Genomic DNA, 21,665 nt, shown 5'->3' on the forward strand with positions numbered 1-21,665 from the left:
GCTAAGGTTCCCCTCCAGCGAGATTTGAAATTGGCGCCTGCGGGAGAGTTCACACGGGCGGGAACTTTCGCGCCACTGCAGAAAAGAAGAAGGTAGGAAGAAGAGGTGCTTAGGCGCCATGTTGGGTTTTTTTTTCTGGGGTATGGCTGCCGTTTATACTTTTCCCAACAAGCACCACACCAACCATCTCTTTGAGGTCCATGTTATTCCTGTGCTGTCAGTCAAATGTCAGAAGGTATAGAGGGAGGAGATTGAGAAGAAAGAAGAAGGGACTGGAAGGGTTAAGAACAGTGGAATGAATCTGACCAAACATTAGTATGTGTGTGCAGGGATGTGGCACAATGGATCCCACCATGGGATGTATCCACAGGACGTTAAATGACAAAAGAAAGTAAACCATAAATTGAGTGAAATGGGGTGGGCAGGGTTAAATTATGGGGAATGACTTGGGTTGGGTTGTGTTCTATACTTTTGTGATAATGTCTGGGTCTATCCTGATGTTGTACATAATTAAAAAGACTTTAAAAAAATGCGCAGGAATAAAAAAGTCAGAAGATGGATTTGGGCAGGACTCCAAACTTCCCTGGGACTCCCATTAAAAGTGGAAAGTAGAAGGGGTGCACCATCCTTCTTTTCTTCCCACTCTCTCCCTTGAGACTCTTCTCTTTCCTAACTCTTCTAATAAAGTCGTGTTTGTTACTATGAGTGACTTTGTTGCTCAAATCTCCGTCCTTGTCCCCAATGTCAATTCAATAATGAGGACATGGTTTTTGAAAAAAATAAAAAGACAAGAAAAAAGAGAAAAGAAGTTTTATTGCTTTGCTAGCAAAAGAGAAAGAGAAACACAAAGGACTCCTGTCCCAAAGGCTGTGATTCTGCCCCTCAGCAGGAACAGGGCACTGTTGTAGAGGTGATTCAGAGAAAATGAGATTGGGGAGGAAAGATCAAGAAGGAGAAAATCAGGTAAAAGAAGATTAGAGAGGAGTAGATTAGGGAAAAGAAGATCAGAGAAGATCTGGGAAAAGGTTAGGAAAAAGAAGATCAGAGAGGAAAAGATCAGGAAGGAGAAGATTAGAGAAAAGATGACCAGGAAGAAGGTTGGAAAAAAGAAAAAAATATATATATAAGTTTCAAAGCCACAAGGGATATAGTCAAAGCATCCAGTGAACCCCTGTTACAACATGTCTGAAATCTTTTTAGCATGATTACAAGAACCAGGTTAAGGAGGATCTTCACATTATCTCAGTTTCCCAGGAGACCATGTAACACTTCCTTTAATCGAATCATCTTGCAAAAATAAAAGAAATAAAACAATCCAAGTATGATCCTTTTTAAAAGTCCTTGAAAGTATTAAAACTTCTAGGGGAAAGAAAACAAAGGAGAAAAAAAAAAGTAAAAGGGAGGGAAGAAAGGTGGGGATAATCAACAGTCCTCTCTTTTGTTTGGCAACAAGCAGGTACAAGAAGGTTCATTTATAGTTTGTTCAGTTGTCACTTTTCTGATCATCTGCACTCTGACCAAAAGGGACTTTGAGGTTTTTCTGAAGCACATGAGCATCTGCTGACTCTATCTCCTTCAAGTAGCTCTTTGTCTCAGTAATCTCTAAGGCAAAATTACATAGGCATCAATTGCTGACTGGTTGTTGATCTGGATTGCAGATAGACATTGTCAGAACTGTCATCTTGGAGCTGGGGTTGTAGCTCAATGGAACAGCACTTGCCTAGCATTGGGTTTGATCCTCAGTACCACATAAATATAAGGGAAATGAAGGTATTCTATCCATCTACAACTAAACACACAACAACTAAAACTGCCATCTTGCTCACAGATGTTTAAGACTTTGTTAACATTTCAGTTCCAATCCCTAGGCTTGGCAAGATGTGAGACATCCTAGTGTCATGATGGCAAGTGTCTTCTGATTCTGAAAATGATCCACTTTGGAGCATGCTGCAGCTATAGCACTATCATTGAAATTGGCAAGTGCACATCCTTGTACAACTTGTCGTTCCAGCTGACTGAAAAGATGACCTAGTTTAATCTCTTCAACTGATTAATATTGTATGTTGTTACATCTCCCGGAGGGGTTTGGCTACCTTTCATCTTCCCTACCTGCCAAGGCCATCACTACCACCGATATTACCACAGATGGCCTCATTACCCAGCTCTAGGAGCCCCCAACCAGACCAGTGAACATCCTGCCGAAGGACTTCAGCCTGCCCTGGGTCTCCACAGTGGGCTGGGTGTGTCCTGACATTGGCTGGTGCTGCCACTTCTTCTGCACACATGCACTTGGGGTCCTATGCTCTAGCCTGTTGATACCATGTTGTGACCTTAGTTCTCTTTGTGAAGTGGAGATAATCACTCTCTCTCACAATGGGCTTCTAGTAAAAGCTGATAAAACACAGGTTAGTGTGTGAAATGCAAGAAATAAGTAAATGGGGATATTTTTTTACCTACTGTCAGTGTTTTCAACATTTGGAGAATGCTTTTGAGCACTTCATGTAACTATCACATCATTAATAAAAAGTAGCAACTTGTCTAGAGACAGTAACAGACTTGCATAGTATAAGGCAATCAATATATAATGAGAAGCACCATATTAGAATCCTAATCTTTGGACTCTCAGGATATGAAACTTTCATAGAAAAACTTACATTAAAATTGCCTATAACAGGGACTGGGATTGGGAGAGCACTGGACTAGCATGTGTGAGGCACTGAGTTAGATTCTGAGCACCACATATAAATAAGTAAAATAAAGATTCATTGACAACTGAAAAATATTTTTTTAAATTGTCTGTAATAGCTTTGTTGCAAATGTGTTTAGAGTTCCAAATATTATAATAGTATCACAATAAAATGTCTTGAAATATGACTTGGACCTTAATGAAATCACTTTATTTATAGAACAGAAATCCACAATGGAAAGTGAAGACCAATCTATCAAAACTTTCATTCTATTTCAGTACTATTTCTACTAAAGTATAGTTACTCCTACTCAAAAATTCTTGCACTTATCAGGCATATGTGATACAATTCTGACCATGGATTTGAAATCTCAAATGCCTTAATTTGTATAAAGATCTGTGATGTGGCTAGGTCCGATGTCACGTGCCTGTAATTCAGTGACTCAGGAGTCTAGGGCAGGAGAATGGTACGCTTAAGGCCAGCCTCAGCAACCTAGAGAGGCTCTAAGCAACTTAAACCCTTTCTATAAATAAAAATAAATAAAAGGGCCAGGGAAATGGCTCAGAGGTAAGAAGCCATGAGTTCAAAGGATAGTAACAAAAAAAGAAAAAAAATCCATAATGAGTTTGGATTTGAGATGCTATATGGAACACTTTGCAAGAGTGTTCAAAGTGGCTTTTGTGGAGAAAGTTTCTGAAATATTTACCTGATTTTAAGAGATTCTAAATCTGATTAACAAACTAAAATAGAACAAAGAAAATCATTCTCAGCATGACTATTAGATAAGAAGGGGTTAGATAAGTGGAAGCAAAGTGGGAAGCCATTTAAAGAAGCATTCATCAATGGAAGATATATCTAAAAACATAGATAGATGAGAAGAGGGTAGACCATCTGAAAAATCTTTCCTTCTTTTAGGGTGTAGATGTATTACCTGTTTGAATCCACTCTTTATTAAATAAGCAAACCACCTGTTAACGTCTATATGAAAGTTATGCAAAAAAAAATTTTTATTGAAATTCTGTCAGGCTGCCTGTAGAAAGATTCTGAATTAGGTGTGGTAGATCATAAAAAGTTTTTAGTGTTATTCTGTATGCATCAATTGAGTTCTCCCCATGCATCATGCATTGTATTGAATTTTCCTCATTTTATATTTGACATAACTAAGCAACCTGATAGATTAACTAACTTGCCAAACATTACTCAGTAAGTACTGCAAATGGAATTCAAATTGAGATGTTAATTTCAGTGACCACTCTTTTAACCTCCAAACTAAATGATTTTTCACAAAGCTTTCTGTAGCTCATTACTCATATGAATTATTTAGAGACTAGTAGAAAATTTGGGCCTTTATCACCAGCATTCAGAACATACTTATTATTAAAAAGTTACCATGCATTAAATGAAAAATGATGCTATTTTTTCCATTTAAAATGAAGTCAACATAATAGCTAAATTAAGGATAAAATCCAATTCTAGTTATTTTTTGAAACTTTGAAATATGGGATGGATGCTTGAAAGCTGTATCTACATTTCAGTACGTTTTCTTTGTTTTTTTTTTGTTTTTTTTTTTTGTTTTTTTTTTAATTTTAACCAGGAATTGAAACCAGGGGAGCTTAACCAGTGAATTGTTGAGGGCCACAGCCAAGTTGGGATGATGCATGGCATTTTGCCAGAAGGGAGTGGTTGAGAGGCGAGCCATTGAGATGATGATGGTTATGTTAAGCTGTGTATTCAATTGTATATAGACCTTTACTGTCCAGCAACAGGATGGCTTTTGCTGCCTAGGGCACCTGCAACTTTGGAGTTCCCATTGAGTTCTTGCGGATCCGAGAGAATAGGCGCAGAGCCCAGGGGAGAGCTGGGAGGGTTCGGGGAGTGTGCTTGGAGTGCTGGTGGAGTTTGGGCAATAAAGTTTCCTGTTTGAACATTCAAGTGCTTTGTGGCGGCTCTGTGATTTGTGCCCAGCCAGACTACAGCAGTGAATCACATTTCCAGCCCTATTTTTTTTCTTTCTTTCTTTTTTTTTTTTAATATTGAGACAGGGTCTCACTAAATTGCTTAGGGCCTCAGCTCAAGTTGACTTTGAACCTGAGATCCTCCTGCCTCAGCCTCCCAAGTGGCTGGGATTATAGGCATGTGCCACTGTGCTCCACTTCATTAAGTTAAAGGAATGTCTGATCAACATAATCCTGATGAATTTTTTTTGAGCAACTGATTTAACATATTATTAACTTAATTGGTATTTACTGAATCATTTTATATTATAAAAGCCATCAATACTTTCCAAAAAATAATCTAAATTTGTACAGCTGGACAGAAAAATACATAATTGGGAGTGGGAAAGAAAAGAGAGTATAAAAAAGTGTAAGATTTCTTATGCTATGTCACTATATTAACTGCTGGAAATTATTTAGTGTTTTTTTTTTAAATTGTGTTGCTTATTTTAAATATCCAAGTAATATTTACAACGATGTGATGATCAACATTAAATCAAAGTTCTCCTCTAGAGGAATTTAGACACAATTTCAGGTATTTATTTAATGATACATTTATATGAGTCACTTCTATGAAATTACTTATATTTGCACAAAGATAGACCCCCCAAAAATTGCAGATTTTGTTATTAAAGAAAAGACCTAAAAATTACATTTATGTATCTATATCTATATCTGTATATATACAAACACATATATTATTTATGTCCACTTGAATACATTCATTTATATGCATTTGTGGAATGTTGTATGACTACTAAAATAATCATGCAAAAACTTCATAAATATATATAGAGAGATTATTAAATTACATTTATGTAAAAAGTAATAGTTATGGGAACATACGTTCATGTAAGTAAGGAGAAAACAAAAATGTCTGGGAAGATGGGCTCCAAACTCTTAGAATTGGTTCTGGGAAGAAGAGACTTTCAGTTACTGGCATGTGTATTGTCAAGTTTTTTGTTTTTTTTTTTTTTAGAATTGCTAGAAAATGTTTTCATCAACAAGGAGAAACATTGAAAACAAAATAAAGTCAGATTGAGGGAGATTTCATACTGAAGGTTTTTGAGAGAAGCCAGTTGCTAATCAAGTAAGGTTGGTGTGAGTGTGGAATATATAAAGCAGAGTGTCATTTTACTGTATATTGGAAGATTTGTGGACTTCAAAAGGGGAAACATGAATCCAACAAAGGTATAGGAAAGGGCTGGTATCCACAGTAGTGGTTATACAAATAAATACTACTCATTTTTCTTAAATGCACATGCTCAAGTCAGGGTTTAGCAATAGGATATTTCAGAGCCTTTAGGACATTTGTCAATATGAGTAATAGCTAGACAAATGTAATGATTTTTTACTAGCATTTGAAAATAATACTGCATTCTTGTTTGTGTTTTAATAAAATTGTTGGTATTATTGCTACCAAAAAATTCAATTTAATGTAATATATGTGATGTCTGCTATGAATTAAAAATAATCATTAACTAATAGGAAAGAATACTTCTGAAGTTTCATAATCTAAACCAATAATGTAATTCTGAAGACATGGAACATTTTTTTCTTTTTAAACCAGTTATTTTGTCATACAGTGCTTCACCATGAATTTAGTTTTTCTTATTATCTTTATACTTGAGGGTCTATTTTGTGTGATTTCTATATATCTTGTTGATACTGAGGCATTAGGTATTAGGTTTGCTATTACTTTTATGGAAATTTTGTGGTCCATGGCTATGGGAGTATGTTGTGCATAGCTATATGGCTATGTGGTTTGTTTTATTTTTTTCATCAAACATGTTATATTATTAAATTGAGTCTTCAGGTTTTTAGTTTGCTATCAATAGTGAACACACTAGAGTAGAAATTTTTCTACTATGTATCTTTTGGTTGAGAGACAAAATCATTAAACATAAATATAATAAAAATTTGAATTACTATCTTTGGATTTACATCTCACTAAATAATTGAAAGCCAAAATATCACTCTACATGGTCTTTTCCTGAGTTAACCTTGGTAGTCTCTTGGCATCGATTATTATAAAAATAGATGACTACAAGTAGCTATGTAGGCAGTTATTTGATTTACTCTATATAGACTTAGATTGGGAAGGTACAGACTCATTAGTTTAATGAACATAGGGTCATATGAGTATCTTCACAAAAACCAAGAAAAAAATTCCAGTCAGATTAGTGACTTGTTCCATCCAAATATGTATTGTGCATTTAAAAATTTTTTAAAAAATCCCCAATTCACAGTTCCTTGTACAAAACACTGAAATTCAGGAAAATGTCACTAAAATTGAAATATGCAAAATCAGATAGGTACAGATGAAGAACGTAAAAGTTTTAATTTCTTTATTATTTATTTATTTAATTTTGGTTCTGGGGATTGAACCCAGGTGTGATTTACCATTGAGCTATGTCCCAAGCCCTTTTTATTTTGTGACAGGGTCTTACTAAATTGCTAAGGCTGGCCTCCAATTTGTGATCCTCCTGCCTCAGTCTCTCAAGTCACTGGGGATTACAGGCATGCATTACTTTCCTGGCTTTGTTTTGTAAGGATCCTGCGAAATGTCGGAGATAGAGACCACCAAGTGACCACTCATGCAATTGGCAGAAGGGGGATTTATTGAACCAGCATGCTGGGGCTCCGTGCCCACTCAAGAAGGGAAAGCAGCCCAGAGCCCCGAGCAGGGGCTGAGCACTGCTTAAGTACACTTTTTGGGGAGGGCGGAGGGCTTGGTATACATCAGAACAAATCATCATGAGGCGCGGGAAAATTGAATAACAACTCCTAAACATGATTGGTTCATTCATTGGCAGGAACAGGTCAGGCTGGAGTGATAGGTCATTCCTAAGGAGGGGGTTACATTTAAACTGATTGGTCCAGGCCCTGCAATGCCTACCTGCGACCACACAGAGCCCTTATTAAACAACCAATAGTCAGGGTAAATATTTACTGGGCAGTTCCAAGCATTGTCTCAACAGCTAACTCAGACCTTGCAGCTTAGAAACTTTACAACACCCAGTCTTTTACCCTTTAACTTTTACGCTTTAACTTCAATTTCTTTTACCCTTACAGTTTCTTTATATTAAATGGAGACATTTGTGTTATGATTTTAATAGTTGTATAGCACTTAGGACTTACTTACATCATTTAATAAACAATTGAGACATTTGCCATAATTTTAAAACATTATATTTTCTTTGTTTTTAAATATTATTTTTTTATCCTTAAAAGTTAAGAGAGAAAATTGACTGAATATATTTGATATATTTACATCAGATAGATTAAAATATATAAAATTATCACTAGTTTAAGTTTATAGCACTCTACTGGCAAAATTTTATTCAAATTCATTCTTTAATTTTTTTCAATGAATCTTCTGCTTAAAGGATATAGTGAAAAGAAAATTGCATGCTTTCATCTCATGCAAATAGAGCATTAGAAGATACTCATTATTAATGAAAGGATTTATTTAAATCTAGTAGAAATTAACTACCAATATTGCAAAGCAGAATTTATAGCAACGAATTTTTTGGAATCTTAAACTGGAGTCTGGAAATTTTTTGGAGGTTGAATTATTTTTTAATAATTATACAAGAATAAATTACAAAAAAGAAACCCACAAGCTAAAACTATTATAAAAGTATGCCATGAAAATGCTAACATTAAAGATCAAATTTTTATTCCCAAATTGCAGTTCTTCAAGCTACAGTGAATTTCACTTTAGGTAGGGAAATTTATGGTACGCTTTGTCCTGCAATAACAAGGTCATTTATTCTAATCATTATTAGACTATTCTAATCATAATTAGATTAGATTAAATAAGCTTGATATTATTTATATAATATATAAATATATATTACTAACTACAGTAATTTCATAACTTGTAAGATCAATCCTGAATAATAGAGAAGTAAACAGTGCTTTTTAAATTTTTTTTTTAGTTGTAGTTGGACATAATACCTTTATTTTATTTATTTATTTTTTATGTGGTGCTGAGTATCAAACACCACACCTCACACATGCTAGGCAAGCACTTTACTGCTGAGCCACAACCCCAGCCCCTAAATTGTGTCTTTTTACGTGAAGAAAATAATACTTATAATAATTTACTAGGTTTAATTAATATGCTGTTGAATGTAAAGATTTTAGAAACACAATAAATTGTTATTTATACACTCATGTAACTGCCACCATCAAGATACAGGAGAGTGTCATCATTTCTAAATGTTGTCTCCTGTCTTTTTCTGGTTGCCCCTGTCCCTAAGGATAAGTAACTCTGTCACCATAGGGGAGTCTTTGATTGAAATTCACATAAATTAAATCATACAATTTATAGTCTTGTTTCTGAATTCTTTCATTCAATTTTGAGTTTTTGAAATCCATGCTTTTGCATGTATCAATAATTCACTTCTTCGTATTGTTGAAGAATATCGGATGAACATACCATGACTTCTTACTCATTCTCTAATTAACAGACATTTGTGTTATTTTTAGTGTTTGGCTGCTCTGCACATTTATGTTTTTGTCAGGTATTTTCTAGGTAGGTACATTTTTTCTGTTGTTCAATGCTATATATCCAGTAGTAAAACTGTTTTCACACAGAGACAGTTAAATCTTTCTTTTTATTACCATGCATTGAACCGAGTGGTGCTTAGCCCCTGAGCCACATGCCCATTTCCTTTATTTTTTTGTTTTGAGACAGGGTCTCACTAAGTTGCTTAGGGATTTGCAAACTTGCTGAAGGTGGCTTTGAATTTCTGATCCTGCCTCCACCTCCAGGCACTTAAATTTTATAAGAAACTGAATAATAGTTTTCCATCTGTGTAATTGCAAATGCTTTTTAATAGACAAATAGTATTCCACGTGTATATACACCACATTATCCATTCATCTAAATTTCAAGTTTTAAAAACTTAGCTGGTTGAGGTGGCGCACATCTGTAACCCCAGTGCCTTAGGAGCTCAAAGAAGGTATGGGGAGATGACTAAGTGGTTCAGTGTCCTTAGGTTCAATCTGTGGTAACCAAAACCAAAACAAAACAAAATTAACTAGTTTGGGATGAATTTATAGATAAAAGTATGCATAGAAAATGACAAGGAGAATGGAAATATGAAGCATGACACACTTTTAATTCTATACAAAATTTAAAAAATAATATCCTCAAGAAAGTTGTATAAGATCATTAATTTTATAAAATATTTCAAATTGTTATACATTCTTTCCTTGGCTTATTTTTTCTCAGAAATCATAAAAAGGGACTCAATATTATTATAAAAAGTAAACAAAGAAATATTTTCACATAATTAACCAAGTTAATTGTTAGAATGGAGTTTGCTTTCAACTTGGAGATGTAGCTATGAGTAGTAGTAGCAGTTGTATAGCTACCCTCTGTAGGAAATGCTGACTGTGATCTCAAAACTCAGTGTTGTAGAACATGATTACAAGTAAGTAAATCTTTCAAATATACATATTTTGAAACCAAGAAAATATAAAAGCATCATCCATAGAAATGATAGATGGAATGGACTGGAAATTATTTTCTCAAAGAACATCAACATATCATTCATATTCTTGGCTAAATATGTTATGTTGTTCTTTGTCTAATTAGCCTGGCCCAGCTGTTTCCCACATTCACTAATGGCAAAATATGGTTGAAAGGCAAAATTTTTGCATTAAATTTTACTGTTTCATGTTATCTTCAAAGTGTCCTGTAAGTAGTGAAAGAAGCATTCACACCATAGTCATATTTCTTGTTTGCAAAATTTATGTTTTCAGGAAAAATGCCAATTACTGTTAACAAACCCTTTGTTTATACAGCAAATACAAACATGTAGCCCCCTATGCCCAGAAAAATCACCCTTGTTGAGTGGATTTCTGTTTCTAGAGACTGTGTAGAATGTTAGCATATACAAGAATAAAAAGAGTGACAACTTTTTTAACCCTTTCAAGTAGGGATCAAGAACTCTTTGATTAATGTTTTTTTTTTTTTTTTTTTGAGTAAAATGAGACAAGTAACCAGCTTGTACGGGTAACAGATGATAGAATCAAAATTTATCCTCAAATTCTGCTTCTAAGTAAATTCTATTGAATTCTATTTAAAAGTTCTATCTTGGGGATTTTATTAGGATGTGCTCTTTGTTGTATAATAAAAAGAAAAAGAAATGGTGATATAGTTTTTCCATAAATGTTTGGAAAACCTAGACTCTATTCCAGAATTTTATAACTTTTTAATTCATTAATGTAAAACTCATTCTAAATATTTTAGTTATATGTTGACATTTCATTAAAGAAATGAATTTATTTTATAATTTTGAACTCTTCCATCATAGCCAAATTTTTCAAAGTATAAAATTTTTGCCTTGTTCATAACTGTTTTGTGATTTATTTTCCCAAGGGATCCTTGGTTCTTACATATTTGCACATGTACTCAACATTTTTCTTCTTTTCCTTCATTTTCTTTTTCTTTTTGATTTAGGTTTAAACGGCTCTCAAGTGATTTGGTGAAATAATTGCCTCTTACTTTTACTCTATGACAACAAAAATTATTAATTTTATACCTCATGCCTTAGTTCTTTACTTATAGCTATATTGAATAATCTCTTTCATTACTTTATTTTATGCAGAAATTCTCTTTAATTTCCCCAATAAAAGAGTTTAGTAGATGATTTAGGATAATTATTGATCTTGAATTAGACAAGTATTATCCAATATAATTTGCCTTTATTTGTTAATTCCACTGCCTTCTTAGAAATCTGATTCCATCTCCCCACCATCAAAAAAAAATAAGTGAATGAAATTAACACATTTCTAAATTTCTCTATTTATGTTGAATTAACTTTATGAAACTCAGTAATTGAGAAATTCAGGCATGTGGGGGAACACATTACATTTTTGTCTAAATTGTCAACATAAAGTTTCTGGTTTTCCATGTGAAAATTCATTTTAAGACATCTCTGATGGTATTTCAATGTTGCTTTTAGAATTTTATTTTAGAATGTGTTCATATGAGTTAAAACTATTTTTATTGAATACCTTTAAATAGTGATATGTGCATGCATTTTACCAAATTATTTTCTGGCATATTATCAAGCACACTAATGTTTAAACAATCATTCTTTTGTAGATTTAGTACCTTGCAAATAAAATAGATTTCTTCAGAAATGAGTAACCTATTTTGAAATATCCTATGTACAGTCATTCTTTAATTCCCAGTGGTGGCCTTTTCTTCTGAATTTTCCCTGTTAGGTTTAGTTGACACTTATTATCCACCTTATGTGACGGTAGATGCTCTTTTGATGCCATTCTGTGTTCTCATAATTGTCTAGTTACAGTTCTGATCAATGTGGTTTTGAATTTAGAAATGTCCCCACATTTATTCTAGTTACTATTCACTTCTGCTGACATAACTGTTCAAGTAATATTTGTTTTCCATCTCTTTTCTCTGATGACTAACATACTGGTATTAAGTCACTATGTTTCTTCATTTTCAGATTTTCTGTGGAGCTTTCCTTGAATAGCTAGAGTATCAAAAGCCAAGATATACTTTAAGTGTAAAGGAAATGTTTCATAAAAGCAAAAAAACAAAAAAAAATGTACAGGTTAGATGTACTACAGTGGATAAATTAGAACACTGGATTCATTTTGAACCTTCTCATAAAAATAATGTGATCTTGGGAAGTAACCTGTATTTTTTTATTAATACAAAAATGATTATAATATCAGTAAATCCATGAAAAGTATTTAGTGCCAGATACAGAGTAAACAGCAACAAAAATATTTTTATAAACAAAATTTCATGGAGCTAATTTATTAAATAGGTAAATGAATAAGTAAATAAGTGAAATAATTTTATATTTTATACCAGCATATCCTTGCTTTAGAGGTAGAACTAAAATTTTATTATCCACCTAGTTTAGGATGAATAAATCAGCAAAAAGGTGGCCATGTACTTCTGATTATACCAACTTATGGTTGAACCACTTTATATGAAGCAAGAATAAAGGGAAGGTACAAAGAAAATCCAAAACTATGTTTTCTTTTCCATTCCATTCCATCCCTCCCATCTCATTCCATTCCATTCTATTTCCTTCCACTTTTCTTCATCTTTTTTTGTATGTGTCTCATTCCTTCCCTCTCTGAATTCTTCTTTCTATTCTTTCTGTTCTTTTTCTTCTTAATATTAATTGTTGATAAATTAACAAAAATAAAGGATGTAGAAATAGCAACAGTTTGGGTGGTAATGGTGAGGTCCAGTAGTGGAACATTTAATTATTTGTATCAGAATGAAAATACTGACAATGGAAATATATGCAATCAGATGGACAAAGATCTAGAGTTACTAATATTCATAATTATTAATATTAATATTAGAGTTATCAGCAGATAGTTGAAACAATTTTGATGGCTGATAAGTTAGCTAAGGATCTATAGAATGGAATTCTTGGAATGTTATTTGATAACATTACTCTAGAATAAAGCATGTTGAGCCTGGTTGAACATCAGAGAGTTTGATTTTTTAGTTAGGATTCTGGTGTATCAGATTTGTAAATTAGGATTTACTAAGTCAAAGTTAGAAGTCAAGATAGAATCCATTCCTACAGTCATCAAAATAAATAAATAAATAAGCAAACAAACAGCAGATGACAATTTTAAAGTTTTACAAATTAAGGGGAAAAAGGGGGGGCAATTACAAATTACATAGCAACAAATGAGTTGTGTGCCAGTATATTAAAAAACTCAAAATATCAACAACAAACAAAGCAACAAGCAACAGTAAAATACTCATTTGTTAAAATTGGTCTAAAATCTCAGATGCTAGACATATAAGAATGCAAACATGGCAAATAAAACCCAGAAATTATGTTCAACATCATTAGTCATCACAGAAATGCATTAAAACCATGCAGAGATACCGTTTCAGACTCATAATAATACCATCAAAATAAAAAAGGAAAAAAAAAATACTGGCAATTCCAAATCCTGGTAAGGATGTGAAGCAGTGAGAATGCTAATGTATTGCTGGTCAGATTCTGGAAAAAAAAAAAAAAAAACAGTCATCTTCATATAAAATGTATTTTCTTCTAGACATGAATTTACATAATTCCCAGCAACCCAGTCCTAGGTATTTACCTTACATAGGGAAATGAATACTCAAGTTTAAACAAAGAACTACATGCAAATATTTACAGTAGCTCTATTTAGAATTACCCCAAACTGAAAGCAAGCCAGACTGGTGCAATAGTTAAGTGGATAGGTGTGATATATTTCTGCAAAAGAATGTTACCCAGAAATAAAATCGAAGTGACTATTAATAAACATGACATCTAGAATGGATTTCAAAGGGATTATGCTTCAGTAAAGAAGGCAGTCTCAAAAAATTTAACTACTATACAATTGTATTTTTGACATTATCAAAATAATAAAATTGTTGTGAGGAAGGATAGATCAGAGATACCAGAGAAGTAGGGTGGTAGGAACTTGTGACACCAAGGGATAAGCATGAGGCAGGTAATAAGATTGTTGTGTAACTTGATTTTAGTGGTGGATTCATAAAACTATATGTAAGCTAAAATTTTTAGAATTGCACATTTTTAAAAATCTATTTTATTTCACATTTATTTAAAAATTAAAATTAAAAAACACTGCCAACAAAAAGCATTCTCTTCCATGGTGTTTCTGGATTTAGAACCAGCAATTTCAGTTGCTTAAATTTCCCTAATGATTCTAAATCAGGGAGTAAGTATATAACCCAGAAATGTATATTTTAATGGTGAATCCCAGGAACTATTCTATGACTTATGCCAATAAAAGGAGAATTTTCTCATTGAAATCTCAACTGGTAGAGTTATAGAAGATGGATGTAAGGAAAAATTTTGATTTAAGAAATTCTAAGGTCACCAGAGTCCCATGCATTATACCTGTCATATCAAAATGTAATTTATTAATTGGTGTTAGTGTTTCTCTACTACACTCTGAGTTGCTTTATGTCAGAGACTGTGCCTTATTTCATTCTGCATCTTTATCACTCAGAAGAATGATTCTGTGCCCCCTTTGTGGCACAGACCAGACACTGTATCTTTGATTTGATACTCACTTAGTATTTATGAAATGGTTGTTTTTAAGGATCAGAATGGTTAGGTGCATAGATCTAAAGACTGGTTATAGGTATGTAAATTGACAAGAAATGACTGCTGTGAAAAAAAAGTATAGAGGCCAAAAATCCAGATATGACCTTTTATATAAGGTGAAATGTAACTATCTTTTTCTATTCTATTGTTTAACTGTACTCCACGACACTCTGTTATAAACGATCATTCTATGGCTCCATGTATACTCTTGGTGGTCTCCAAAAGGACAGCTTAAGGCAAAAGTTGTGATAGAAATGGGATTCTGTCTGCAGAAATGAAGAGGTGAGAGGCAGGAAAACATAAAGAGGCAGCATTGATTTGTCACCTGCTGAATACAAGCAATGCCCGAGTTTCTCAGGACAGTCCTCCAGGAAGGTAAATGAAATAACTGTTAAAACATTCTTTTTCATTTCATAAGAGAGAGGGGAAATAATGATCCTTTGGCTTTCATATTTCATATGTATTCAACTCACCCACAGTAACTCGTGTTTCTATGTATTTCGGCACCAAGGATTGTTTTCTTGTGTTTTGTGATCAGCAGGGAAGGCTGGAAGTGTGAGATCTATAAAGTACACTTGGTCAGGTGGTGACTACGAAAGAGCTTACTTAGAGCCCATACAGAATCGGGTGCTAGAAGAACGAACAGAACAACAACAACAACAAGAACAAAAAGTTCAAGTCAAGAGAATCTAATGTTGTTGAAAGAAACCTGAGACACTGGCTTTCTCTTTCATACCCAGCCTATAAGTTTGAAAAATCAGTTTTGATTTTCTTTTCTATAGATTCAAAGGTCTGACAAAGACTAGAACATTTGTTATTTTTTTAAAAAAACAACACTTGGCTTTTTCCAATGACATTCACTATTTAACTTCATATCCTGGCTCTGCCAATTTGTAGCTCTCTGAAACTGAGCAATTAAAATTTTCAGCCTCAGTTTTTTCTTAAACATAAAGAGACAGACAGTTATGTAAAATTTGGAAGGAGAATGAACAAAGCTAATATATGTAGAATGCTTAGTATATCTCACACATAGGAGTCCTTCCACATTGTATAAATATTATTTTACTTATAATACTAACAATATTTGTAAAAGCAATGAGGAATTTTGAAGAGGGGACAAGGAGTATATTCAGGATGTGCAGAAATGTTGTAATGGAAGAGCCTTCTTATGGTAGGTTAAATTACATGAAAAAAAGTAATTTGAACAATATTTGAAAGTGAAAATATATATTTCTTGGAAAGGAAACATCAGTAGCACAGATCTGGGAGCAGTATATGACAGCATGGTCCCTATGAATACAACTGGTAGAAAGAGCATATATAAGTTTCTCTGACAAAAAGACAAAACAGTTTGCGTTCAATGGAGAAAATAAGTGTTGCAAATAAAGAGACTTGAAGTGGACTCGTTTGATTTTGAGACAAAAGGGGGATTTTGGAGACTAAGTTTTCACAGAATGAAAGAACAGGATTAATGTTTACTCCCCCCAGAAGGCTTGTTTATTGTTGTTTTGTGTTCTGGATTACTGGAGTAACAATAATATAATGGGCATTGTATAAGGCACAGTTATGTCGCACTTACAAGATTAGGAAGAATAGAATTCATAGATAAAAAGGCATCAGTTTTGTGTTGAATGCAGTAGAGAAGTGAGGTTATAGGGCACTTATCTTTTCCACTTTCTCTGAAGCCAATCTGAAATAGAAAATTGTCCTTCCAAGGATGCATTCAGGAAACATACATAAAGGGAGGTGATATGGATAAAAAATAAAAGTTATTTAAAATGTGGGAATAGTTTGAGAAATACAAAAACACCCTTAGGAAGACATTCAGTAAATAATTGTTGCTTGTTGGGCTTACATTTGTCTGATACATAATATTGAAAGGAAAAACTACATAGATCATAAACACTTAAAATGAGAGATTGAATCAGGCATGCTATGCCTTATTCTTAAATAATAAATACATAGCCAATTTTGGTGGAAGCCAACCAGTTGAGTGAAGTTAACATTCCACATTATTAAATATTATGAAAAGCAAAAACAACAGAAATGAAATGAAAGAGAAAACAATAAAAATGTCTAGGTGGCTTATCAATTAGAGAGTAGAACCAAAATTATACTTGGGGAATTTTACTATTTAGTTTTTATAATATGAAAGAGCAGGTTATGGAAGAAAGCCATGAAATGATACATTTCTATTAAAGGTACTTACTTACCTGTTAAACTCCATGCCTTTTCTTTTATAAAGAAAAGATTCCAGTTGAAAAATTGAACTCCCAGAGATGGAAATTTTTAGAGTGTCAATCTTGTTCTGTTTCATAATCACTTAATATTATTATCTTAAATATTTTCCCCAATAAAGTAATATCTTTTGAAGTTACCAAATATTTTTGAAGGTATTTATTATTGTATCGGGAAGCATTATTCTAATATATTAAATGTCTGCCATATGAGAACACAGCAATTCGGACTGAGTGGTACTTTAGTAGAAAACAGGAAGGGGCCTTTGTTTAATATAAGATAACTTAATTATGTGGGTTAGTCTCTGTGTCCTCTATCCTGTACCATTAGTCTACCAGTCTATTTTGGTGTCAATAACATACTGTTTTTGTTACTATTGATCTGGAGTATAGTTTAAGGGCTGGTATAGTGATGCTACGTGCTTCACTCTTCTTGCTAGGGATTGCTTTAGCTTTCAGGGTCTCTTATTTTTACAGATGAATTTCATGGTTGCTTTTACTATTTCTATGAGAAATGCCTTTGGAATTTTGACTGGAATTGCATTAAATCTGTATAGTGCTTTTGGTGGAATGGTCATTTTGATAATATTAATTCTGCCTATCCAAGAACAAGGTAGATCTTTCCATCTTCTAAGGTCTTCTTTAATTTCTTTCTTTAACATTCTGTAGTTTTCATTGTAGAGGTCTTTCACCTCTTTCATTAGGTTGACTCCCAAGTCCTTTTTATTTATTTATTTATTTATTTTTGATGCTATTGTAAATGGGGATTTGTCACTAATATACAGAAACATCTTTGATTTATGGGTGTTGATTTTGTATCCTGCTACTTTGCTGAATTCATTTACTAGTTTTCTGGTGGAATTTTTTATATCTTCTAGGTATAGAATAATATCGTCAGCAAATAGTGCTAATTAAGGGCGACAAAATCATACATTGGAGAAAAGATAGCCTCTTCAACAAATGGTGCTGGGAAAACTAGAAATCCACATGAAACAAAATGAAATTAAACCACTATCTCTCACTCAAAGTGGATCTACTCAAAGTGGATCAAGGACCTAGGAATTAAACCAGAAACACTGCACCTATTAGAAGAATAAGTAGGCCCAAATCTCCATCATGTCAGATTAGGCCCCAATTTCCTTAACAAGACTCCTATTGCATAAGAATTAAAATCAAGAATCAATAAATGGGATGGATTCAAACTAAAAAGCTTCTTCTCAGCAAAAGAAACAATCTGTGAGGTAAATAGAGAGCCTACATCTTGGGAGCAAATCTTTACCCCTCACACATCAGATAGAGCACTAATCTCTAGGGTATATAAAGAACTAAAAAAGCTAAATACCAAAAACACAAATAACCCAATCAATAAATGGGCCTATCAAAAGATGATATACAATCAATCAACAAATATAGGAACAAATGTTCAACATCTCTAGCAATTAGAAAAATACAAATCAAAACTACTCTAAGAGTTCATCTCATTTCAGTTAGAATGATAGCTATTAAGAACACAAACAACAATAAATGTTGGCGAGGATGTGGGGAAAAGGGTACACTCATACCTTGCTGGTGGGACTGCAATTGGTGCAGCCAATATGGAAAGCAGTATGAAGATTCTTGGAAAGCTGGGAATGAAACCACCATTTGACCCAGCTATCCCACTCCTCAGTTCATACACAAAGGACTTAAAATATTACAGAGATACAGCCATATCAATGTTTATAGCATCACAATTCACAATAGCTAAACTGGAACCAATCTAGATGCTCCTCAGTAGATGAATAGATAAAGAAAATGTGGTATATATACACAATGGAATATTACTCAGCAAGAAAACAGAATAAAATCATGGCATTTGCAGATAAATGGATGGAGTTGGAGAATATAATGCTATGTGAAATTAGCCAATCCCCAAAAATCAAATGCTGAATATTTTCTCTGATATAAGGAAGCTGATTCATAGTGGGGTTGGGAAGGGGAGCATGAGAGGATTAGACAAACTCTAGATAGTGCAAACAGGTGGTAGGGGAAGGGAGGGGCATGTAAAAATAGAGGATGGAATGAGATGCACATCATTACCCTAAGGATATGTATGAAGACACAAATTGTGTGATTATACTATACATACAACCAGAGATATGAAAAATTGTGCTCTATATATGTAATATGAATTGTAATGCATTTTGCTGTCATATATAACAAATAAGAATAAAACAATAAAGAAAAAATGAAGAAAATAGAAAGGGGTTTCCTTAGAGCTGTGTTAAAAGATGCTAGAGAAAGTTAAATGGCACTAAGCTATATGTATCATGGAACAGGCTTTCTTACCAATTGTATCAAAAAGGTGAAAACAATATGGTTGTTAGCTTTTTCCTGCCATTAATTGACCTATTCCATACACACACACACACACACACACACACACATATGTGTGTGTGTGTGTGTGTGTATATATATATATATATATATATATATATATATATATCACTAAAATATTTGTAGATAACTTTACAGCACATTCACTCTCTTCAAAACAAAACTTAACAAAGGAGAAATTCAGCTAGATTGATTCCCTGCTATTCTTCTCTTTCTCCTCTAGTAGGATAATGGGGATGCAAAATTCTAATATTATTTTAAGATTCTTAGAATAGCTGATCTGCTTATTTACTCTTATGCTCTCTTAATGAAATATTTCATAGAATATTTCCTTTAGTTCTTATTGTATGATTTCTCACTAAATTCATTGTTATCAAACAAAATGTGATGAGCTATGAGAAGACGAAATTAGAGGAGAGCTAAAAAGCAGAATATACAACATCTATTGATGCATCCAAGGTAACCATTGTATCTGTGGAGCAAGAACATCAAAGTAGTCATTTGCTAATTGACAAAGAAAAAATGGTCATCAAATAAAGCATGGGAGGACTAGAGAAAACATTTTCATGAGAAATAACATGAAAACCATCCTTTTTACTTAAAACTGTTAATGATTATTAAGCTGTGATCATAGGTTTTGGAATTACTTTCAAATAAACCAGCACCTTTGAGACTTAGCTTGGTCTTCCAGTACTATTCATTAATCAGGATAGAGAACTTCACAGTGCAACAGAAATAATAATGCAGCATAACATCAGCTTTTGGACACTGGCATTGTGGTCAATGACTAGAGAAGATGCATCATTCCCAGGAAATCCAAACTTTCTCTCCCATTGCTACCATATGTATCCAGTTCACCACAACCACCTCTCATCTAGATTCCTGCCCTGGAAGTTGTCTAGCTTCCCTGTATCCACCGTGTTCTATTCTCTATGCTGTAATCACTGTTCCCTTTAATAAGTAAATCACATTATGCCATGCACCCCATCCCTGAAGCTCTTCATTGCCTTCTGTCACATTTTAATATGTGCTTCAAAATCCTGACCAAGAGTTAAAGGCATGATGTAGACATACTCTGGCTGCTGTGTTCTTTGCTTCTAGTTACCCTGCAATTATCCCCTGATCCATACTAAGGAATAAGTGAACCACTGAGCCACATCCAGCCATCCCATCCCACCTTTTTAATTTTGAGACAGGGTCTCTCTAATTTGCTTAGGGCCTCAGTAAGTTGCTGAGGCTAGCCTCAAACCTGCAATCCTCCCGACTCAGCCTCCTGAGCTGCTGGGATTACAGGTGTGTGCCACTGCACCTGACAAAGGAGTGTGTTTTATCAGCACATTTATATTATTCCCTCTACATGGAATACTCTCAGAGCTTTGAGAATATCTCCCCTGCCTTCATTCAGGTATCTATCCAAGATAATTTTTTCATAGAATTGAGCCCAGCCTATCTAGTATACCTTTCTAAGCCCCTTCTATCACTTTATGTGTTTTAGTTTTTCAGTGCACCTCTTACTACAAAAATTATGTGTTTGCTTATTCCCTTCCTAACCAGTAAATATAAGCAGAATGAGGAAAGGGGCTTGTTTGTTTATTACCAAATTCCAGCGTTAAACTTCTGTTTTTTTTTTAATGAGTGAAAACAATGGATGAAAAATTAAAATAATGATACTTGTATTGTTTCAAGTGCAAATAATTGAACCAGGACCCTCCACTATATCTTTATTGATGGTAGAATCATTCTATATATTTGTGAATACAGTGGTAACTAGCCAAATGGGTCTATTCAGCACTTGAATTGTGGGATAGGGCAATTGAGTAATTAAATGAAATTTAAATAGCTACATGGCTATAATATTAGAAAGTACAGTACAGAATACTCACAGGTGGAGGGTATAACTAGGTCTATTAGCCTAACATATTGACACAAATATTTTATGTAATTAAAATTAAACAAGCTGGAATAGGAAAGACAGTAGAATAAATCAGACATAACTCCCCTATGTTCATATATGATTATGCCACCAATGAAACTCCACATCATGTACAAACACAAGAATGGATTCTAATTAGAATGTAACAATCCATGTATGTATAATATGTCAAAATACACTGTACTGTCATATATATCTAAGAAGAACAAATTTAAAAAATAGAAATTAAACAATCTAGGAGCAGTGTGCATGCTTATAATCCCAGCAGCTCAGGAGGATAAGATAGGAGGATTGCAAGTTTGAGACCA

At 33.6% G+C, this 21,665-nt stretch overlaps 1 protein-coding gene and 1 pseudogene across 1 annotated transcript in view; one reads left to right on the plus strand and one right to left on the minus strand.

The window, feature by feature from the left end:
• Pcdh15 (protocadherin related 15) overlaps window positions 1-21,665 on the plus strand; it is a 1,685,700-nt gene that overhangs the window by 279,843 nt on the left and 1,384,192 nt on the right. The window lies entirely within an intron of this gene.
• On the minus strand, window positions 1,484-2,100 carry LOC124075936 (N-alpha-acetyltransferase 50-like; annotated as a pseudogene).

Source organism: Marmota monax, unplaced genomic scaffold, assembly GCF_021218885.2.
Source record: "Marmota monax isolate L192 unplaced genomic scaffold, Marmota_monax_Labrador192_F-V1.1 WCK01_AAM20220418_F8-fsc00019, whole genome shotgun sequence".
In the NCBI taxonomy this organism is placed as follows: domain Eukaryota; kingdom Metazoa; phylum Chordata; class Mammalia; order Rodentia; family Sciuridae; genus Marmota; species Marmota monax.